Raw genomic sequence first — 9,135 nt, 5'->3', positions numbered from 1 at the left:
ATAATAACAAACAATTAGCCTAAAGGTAAGAGTCGAGAATAACGACGTGCATATTCCAATTCTCTATGGGCAATTAAGTAATTGTTTTGTCTTTGACACATGTCATCGTTTTATCTTTTATTTTTTTTATATTTTTTTTATGACTTCAGGAATCATAAACGTAATTGATTTCACATATAGATGTAGTTGTTCGGCCTAAGTCTCGATTCTTACACTGAGTACCAATGTTCTTTATATTACCTATGTGATCACTTACAGTTACTACAGGGTTCCGGGCGTACCATCTATATGCGGTTATAACAAACATCACTGCGACAATCATACTAACAAACACAGAAATGGCCCAACATGATCTGAAAAAGAAACCATGGTAATGCGAGCTTAAATTCACAGATGGCGCGAAACTTAATTCTCAATAGTTTTGCATCCTTTTATGTCTTTAAAATGCGTAATACCGAAAGAACTATTAACAATTCTTGGACTAATGTATGCATGTATCATAGCGCGATTAATCTCGTTTCTATTTTCACGTAGTGACCAACCATCTCATGAAATTATGAATTTTAGTGTCACAACGACACCTGTCCAACGATAAATAGTACTTCTCAAGGGTTGTAAAGGTTGTTATGATTGCACAAAGTTATACGTGGGTAACTTTTTTTTGATAACTTTTTTAAAATTTTATTGCATTTATTTATGATTTGTTTTTGTGAATTGGCGGCAAATCTAAAACTCTAGTTACACGTGAAAATGAACCTAACGCGAGAAAATTTTCCGTCAATGATTTATTATGAGTTTCGTTGTGGGCTTACTCAACAATAAAGCTATGATAGGCGCATTTTAGCATTTCTTATTAAAGCCCCATCTCGTGCCACTATTTACATTTAGTTTAACGAGTTTGAGCGTGGACGTAGCAATCTCAATGCTACGTCCGCGTGAGGGACGTCCTTTAACAGCGACTACTGAAGGTAACATCAGTGCTGTGCGATGCATGATATAGGAAGATAAGAGAGTGACCTATCATTAGATACGGGAAGCCTAGGCATTGGTATGAGTCAAGTTCAAAAAATATTACACGAAGGCGTCAGGAAGCTTTGTACCAGATGGATTCCCCATACTTTAACCGACGACCAGAAATACCTTCGCATGAACTGGTGTCGCCAAATGTTAGATAAGTTCAACGGCAGTGGCTCAAATGCTGTATTTCATATCGTCACAGGTAATGAAAACTGAATATATTGCTACGAATCCAAAACCAAAAGACAATTAGGCTAGTGGGTGTTTCCTTTCGAGGATCGGCCAACTAAGGTAAAGAAAGGAAGAAGTCAAGGAAAAAAGATGATTGCCTCATTCTTTGGTCGGAAAGGTCATTTCGTGACAGTTATGCTAGAAGATGGAAGGACAGTTACTGCAGACTGGTATGTCAATCGCTGTTTGCCTGTTGTCTTGGAAAAAATTCGACAGCAGCGCCCTCGAAGTAGGATCCTCCTTCACCACGACAATGCTTCAGTGCAGTCCGCAAAACGAACTGTTGAATATTTGACTATGGCAGGTGTCGAGATAATGAGTCATCCGCCTACAGTCCTGACCTGGCGCCCTGCGACTTTCATTTATTCCCAAGAGCTAAAGATAAAATTCGAGGTATTCGCTTTACGAGCACTGAAGATGCGGTGAAAGCGTACAAAAATGCCGTAGAAGAGACCCCTAAGGAAGAATGGGCCCACTGTTTTTCTCAGTGCTAAAGAGGATGACTTCGAAAAACAATATATAATAAAAGTATTGGCAACTTTCTACATTGAGCCGTTTCTCATTTTCTAAACATTTTCAGTGTTACCTATGTATGACTATCTACTTTACTTGAAGATTGCTCTCAGCATAATGTTTCTTTGTTAAGAAAAGCAAAATCATACTGTTCGTTTGGTACTAAAGAAAAACCAGTGGCGCCACAATCCGGGTCTTCAGATTTTAGCAGCAATTTAGTGATCAATTGTTTTTTTTAATCGGCAAGTAGGTGATCAGCCTGAAACGCTGTCGACTATTTGGTTCCTCACGATGTTTCTTTCACCGTACTACAGAGTGACAAATGCGCACATAGTCAGAAAGTCTATTTGGAATGGAAGTACACCCGGGGTTCGAACCTACGACCTCAGGAATTAGAGTCGCACGCTGAGGCCAACACTGCTTTTTTAGGTTTCATTCCAAGCTTATTAATTAAAAACCATTGTGATTATTTCGATATTAATTAATCACAATGGTTTTAGAATGTATGAGGATGCGTCTAGTAGTGAATTATCATTTAATTAATAAGTATTTTTATGAATACATAAAAGAGTCACCTTAATTAACAAATAATAACAATAAAATATAATTTAAGATAAATTTAAAATAGAACAGTGTTGGCCTAGTGACTTCAGCATGCGTCTCTCATCCCAGAGGTCGTAGGTTCGATCCCCGGCTGTGCACCAATGGACTTTCATTCTATGTGCGCTCACTATCATTCGCTCGAAGGAAAACATCGTGAGGAAACCGGCATGTCCTAGACACAAAAAGTCGACGGCGTGTCAGGCTATTAGTGCCTATTAGATTGAAAAATTATCATGAAACAGATTCAGCCATCTGACGCCCAGACCCTAAAGAGGTTGATTGATATATTTATTAAATTAAAATTACGATCTTGATCAAAAAAATATCGATCCAAAACTACAAGATTATGTTAACAACTTAACCTCTGTGCGTCTTTATAGTTTCTTAGTTAACGCAAGTGTTATACTTTCAAAAGATGACAAGAATTCCGTAAATAAGTGGCGATTTGCGAACTAGTTGAAAATGCTTGATAAACACTCACCTCTCGACAATATTGAGATCCTCCATAACGATATATTTAAAACCGTGTAGATCTGTTCGGTTGCAGAACTCCAAAAATTTTTTAACAACATATCCTCTCTTCGTAGGCCTTTGTATATCTTTGGCAGGCAGCTTTTGAACCATATCGGAAACGACCAAACGGCCATGAGTGTTCAATGCAAATGAAAAATGAGTTTGACATATCAAGTCTCAAGTAATTATCATGAGTTATTTGTTTTTATATACTGACCTTGTTAACGCTATCGTTTTATGGGAAATAGAACAAATAATTAAACTTATAGTGGCAATGATCACGAAATAGAAACAGTAATCTAACATAAATCCAATATCTAGTAAAAAACAGTATAGTCACCGGATTTTTTTCAATTCATGAAGGTTTTATTATGGGACGTTATGGTTTGTAGTATCAAGGACCTATGGTAATTTAATAACCCTCCCATGGATCATCTTTCTTTAATGTTTTTAAATGATATAAACTAGCATCGCCCGCCATTTTGAAAAACACATCTCAAATGTTCGGAAAGTGGTCAAAGCTCGACCTTTACATAAAAACCTAGCAATATTCGAGAGAAATAAAGCTTATTTATTAAATCATTGAAACAGATTTTGAAATTAGGAGATTAAACCATCCAGTTCCGTTTTCAAATAATTTCGAGATACATTTAAAATTTTAGTTTCATCTTTGCCGGGGCTTGCAGACACGAAAACCTTGACTACATTATTGTTTATACTACATCAAAAATACAAAGTTGAGTGTCAAAATTGTAACCTAAAAATTTATTTGAAGGCTTGTAGCGCCACACGATTATGACCAACAAAACTAAGTTAACTAATTCAACCTTAATCACTTACCTATGTTTTTCTGAAAAACCTCCGTTAAAAGTGTTGGTCTCATGAATTCAGCGTGCGACTCTCATTCCTGAGGTCGTAGAATCGATTCCCGGCTGCGGACTTGTGGACACCAATGGACTTCTGTCTGTTTACCCAATTAACTAGCTCGTACAATAAATGAGACCATCGTGAGAAAACCGGCTTGCTTTAGATACAAAAAGTCGTTAGCGTGTGCCAGGCATAGAAGGCAGACCACATGATGAAATTAGAACAAATGATCATGAAATAGATACAGAAATCTGAAACCCAAACCTAAAAGGTTATAGCGCCCCTGTTTTATTATAAAAAAGGTCGTGGATTATGGGTACCATAAGTCCCACGAAACATATGGTCAAGGCCTAATTGTTGGCTGTGATTAAAAATTCAATAAACATTATCGGGGGAAAGCCACTGAATATTTTATATGGATAACGCGCCCTTAACGCTTTAATACTATGATTAAATGTCCTCGTTATATATGATTAACGACGATTTTCAATGATGAAAAAACACTATTTAAAATACAAATAAAAAGCAAGTCATCTTTTTTTCACTGTACACATAGTTGAGTATACGACGTTGTTCAAAGAAACGAATAGGTATGTTTAAATATGATTGGTCCATTCAGTACTGTCAACTACACAAAATTTTTTGAAAAGAAAAGAAACTGCTTATCTACCCCTATTCATCTAGCCAAGCTCCGGAAAAGGGATCACTCTATTTGTGAGTGTTGCTTGGATGAAGGCACTGTATCTCACATTCTAATAAATTGTCCCAAACTAACCTATCCTCTCTATGACGTTCTTCCCCCTAAAGTCCCCCGTCCTTTAAGTGTTAAATGTGTTTAGTCCATATTGTAGATTTTTATGTAAATATATAGAAAAAGCAATAAAATTAAAGTGTAATATATATAAATTATTCGTAAATAGGAAATAGTAGGTATTTCATAATGTTATTACTCATATTTGTGTTGTCTATGCTGTCTTAAAACTAACAATCGAATTTCAGCTGTTTTTATTTTCTTTATGGCTCTGGCACGGTTTGTGCATTATTAGCCAGCGTCAAGTATACCAGCTTTTTTAAATTATTATTTTCACCGATCAATCTCCTTCGTGCCTTCCCCATCTACACGACACTGGCGAAGTACCTTGTGCCCAGTTGGTACAAATAAAAGCCATTAAAAAAAAACCGCTTATCTATTTATAATTATTTATTTTGTAGTAATAAGCATTCATAAAATGTTATACAATTATACGATTAAAACTAACGTAATTTAAAACGCATTTGAATCTTATTGAAAATAATTTATTAATATGAATTGCCGATTGGCTAACGCCTAATCCAGCCATTCATCTGAAGGCCGGTCTGGCTTTGTTAGTTTTTAATATATACCAGCGGACCTGACAGACTTTGTCCTGTACACGTATCTTAAACACAACAGTTCAAACTTAAAAAAACATCTATTTTAAATAATCTGAATTATTCTCGAATTTACTTAAACAATCATCAAAATCGGTCCACCCATTTATGCATTACGGCTTTGTCGGGAATCGAACGTCTTGGTCATAGCATTGTTAATGATAATATCGGCACGATTCATGATTTATGAGGTATATTTTTCAAGGTTTAAGGGTCAGTTTCCTGTGCGATGCCGGGGCTGATCGCTAGTACAAAATAAGTCATATGAATGGCAAATACCTAAGAAATTTCATACAAACTTTTTCATAATAATTTTCACTCTGTATATTATTAGATTTACTCTCTTATTCATAAAAACTAATTATATTTTAACTAAAGTAGTAAGTCAAAAATTAAAATTGAAATATTGTATCTAAGGTTTCATGTTTAAACGAGTGAGTAGTATTTTCTGGGAATACCTGCACCAATGTTATGTTGTATGTAGAGCGGCAATTAGCTGCTGAAATTGTAATTGTGGAAACCAATTAGTAATTCATTAATCATAGGTTTGGAATGAGACTTAACAACAAGATACTGCACTGCGCCATGCCATGACCCTACATGACTGAAAATATATTAAATATTAAATTCAATTAGGTTTCTTTCAGGCAATAATGGCAATGAAGGGTTTCATGCCTTGTAACTTTTAGATGTTTATGGTATTATTAAATATGCAACATTTTTTGGAGCAGAAGATTATTTTCTCCTGAAATAAAAATGCATATTTGGTCTCCGACTTCACCCTCGTGACTCTATCAGTTTGTTTCTTGCAGTTGCACTCTTTCTGTCGAATCATGATTTTTGTGAAGAAGAACTTTAGTTAAAGTGTTGCAATTCATTTGTTTTTTATGAATAAGAGGTTATTATTTAAACGACAATTTAAAGTCGAAGAAAATAAAAAAAAAATCCGACCTTCTTTCAGATTTTTTTGCAGAGGCCTTCTGCACTTAGCAACTAAAAACCATAATTATTTCATCAGGTTTTGAACTCTGGAAATAAGACAGAGTTGTATGCATTTATTGTCTTAATACCTCTAATCTAAATAAATACATTTAATAATGTTTAAAAAATTGTATTTTATGCAATTTTGATTCCTATACACTATTGAAGATAACATTGAAATATTAACACCAATATATATGTTTTATTTTATTACATTCGTATATACCAATAACCCGCCCCAAACTTACAACTTAAACGCGTAGCATATTACATGAATACATATACTATAGTTTGTGGCAAATAAAGGTTATTATTATATAAACAGTTATGACTCTTACAGTAATAAATCCTAAAATGTTAACCAGATAATAATATAACTATTGATAGCAAAAGTACACAATGTTACAATCAACTTTAACTAAACTAATGAATGGAGTTCATTAGTCAAAACTTAAGTCTAATTGCATCGTTTTAATTTTTTTTTCTCACGACGGCGCAAGATTGGTCTATTGTTATTTAGACCAATCACAGAGACTCCACACGATTCATTTTGCCATTTGACCAATCACAATCAAACGTAACGCGCCAAATTTGCGTTATTACATTCTCATACGTTTTTACAGACCGTCATAGAATAGTAATAGATTAAAAAGTTACACACATGCTTCAGTAAATTGTCAACTGTCATTAAGTTGGATAGTGTTATAGTGTCTTTATTTATGCTATATTTTTTTACACAGAAACATATACATTACTTATTTGTTAACTCCGACTATTTTAATACTATCTCCGACACTATCGACATCTTTATATTATGTTCGCAGAGTGATTTCACACTAGCGATAGTGTGTATCTTATGTATTTAATATTATATATTTTATTATATATTTTTTGTTTTCAACATTATCGTATTTTTATTTAGTACTGAAAGGATAGTGTATGTATTTTTTGTGAATAAATAAATAAATTTATGGTAATGCAACACAAAAGAGAAAATAAATATACGAAAATGATAGTAAAATGCCAAAACTATTTGACACGTTTAAAAATAATAATATTAAAACCTACTAGTACCTTAATATAACGTATGCCTATAAAACGCGACGAACTAAAAACAATTCAACTTGAACTTTGATCTTTGAAAACTTAAAGATCAAAGTTCGTAAACAATTTGTATGGAAAAATATATGTTTGAGCTTTTGAAGCTTATCAAGACTCAGATGAACTTTTAATTGAAACCAGAAACGAGTGTATTCATTATCCTTATTTTATTACAATTTAATCCGGAATATACTGCTATATATTTAAAAATACTAATGCAAGACAATTTAAACTGGATCAGTTTGATGTGATGTCAATTAAATATAATAAAAAATATTCTAGCAAAAGAAATCATATAGTACTGTCTTTTATTGACATAACCTTTACATATTTAAAGAAAAAACTTTTTAGTCGGATTAAAGTTATGTATTACCGTGTATGTGACCGTGACCACGCACGCTGTAAAGCATGCAAAACTTCGGTTAAATTTAAAATTAAGTTAAATTATTGTAAATTTATAATATGTAACACATAACTTTAATCCGGTTAAAAAGGTTTTTCTTTAAAAGAAAACATATTGGAACTGTGTATATCTAAAATGTATTATAATATAATTGATACGCGCATGCGCTAAACAATGGTATTTATTGACTTGTGCAGCGACACTGCATAGCAACGATAGATTCAATACACAACTTTCATAATTATATCGATCTAATGGCGGTCTGAACACAAAATAGTATCGTATACTAAACCATTAAAACGCAAAAATCTATATATTTTTACGCTTCACACTTGCTTACGGTCCATTTTAAACAAATTAATCTACAGTTTTTCAACGAAAATTGAATCCTGCATAGCCAACAATGTCTTTAAAATTACTATACTTTAAAATTATACATTCTAACAACATCGCGTAAATACGGGTCAGTTAGATAACGAAAATAAAATATTTTCTAATAAGAAGTCGGTTAACAATAACTGCAAGAATTAACAATAAACGTAATTTACAAGTAAATAAATCTAATATTGCTAAACCACGTGCCTTGTTTTTACACCGGGAGTCGAACCATGTCTTTAGATTATAAGCACGGTATTACTTTACGGCACTATATAATTTTAAATTGTGTATATTTAAAATCTCTATGGCAACGAATAATTTTTATATATATATAAAAATTATATATACCTCCCTGAACAAGATCAGCATACAATGAGTCGTTAGGTTCAAGTATTACGTAAGCAGATTTACTGAAATTTATCCCCCCCTCCCCCCACCTCTTGTCAGTAAGAGCAAAGCTCACAAAAATAATAGTACATAAACGTATTAATTTTTCGTAGCAATCCTCGAAATTGCATTTCGTTTTCAAGCATAGACAATGTGTGGGTAATAAAAAAGTAAATACAGTAGAACCTCTATAAGTCGAACATCAAGGGAGATGCCAAAAAATTCGAGTTATAGAGTTTATGGAGGATTTCGACTTAGGCGGATTTTGATTCGACATAAAGAGTTTGAGGTTTATTCTTATAAATTGAACACCTGACACAAAGCAAGCAAACACGTGTTTCCATGAGTCATAAATTTATTATTGTATACTCCTAAAATGTTTTCTAAGAAACAATAGTGTACTCACATTGTCGGCAAGTTCTTAAAGTCGGTAACTTATTTTTGTTCGAACAATAGAGATAATAAATTCCAAATGATCAAGTTGTAAAGGTTGTAAAATAAAACGTTCCTATGTTCGAGATACAGAGGTCAAATTTAATTTTTCGAGTTATAGAGTGAAAATATGTACCAAAATGGCTTGGAGGGACTCGGTGATTATTTCGATTAACAGAGGGTCAAGATTTCAAGTAATGGAGGTTTTGGTGTTTTAAGGGAAGGGAACAAAACATTTTTTCGAGATTTGGAGGTTTTTGACTTATCGAGGTTCGACTTAACGAGGTTCTACTGTAATT

Source organism: Pieris napi, chromosome Z, assembly GCF_905475465.1.
Source record: "Pieris napi chromosome Z, ilPieNapi1.2, whole genome shotgun sequence".
Lineage (NCBI taxonomy): Eukaryota > Metazoa > Arthropoda > Insecta > Lepidoptera > Pieridae > Pieris > Pieris napi.
The sequence above is the reverse complement of the archived record's forward strand: the minus strand, read 5'-3'. Positions refer to the sequence as shown.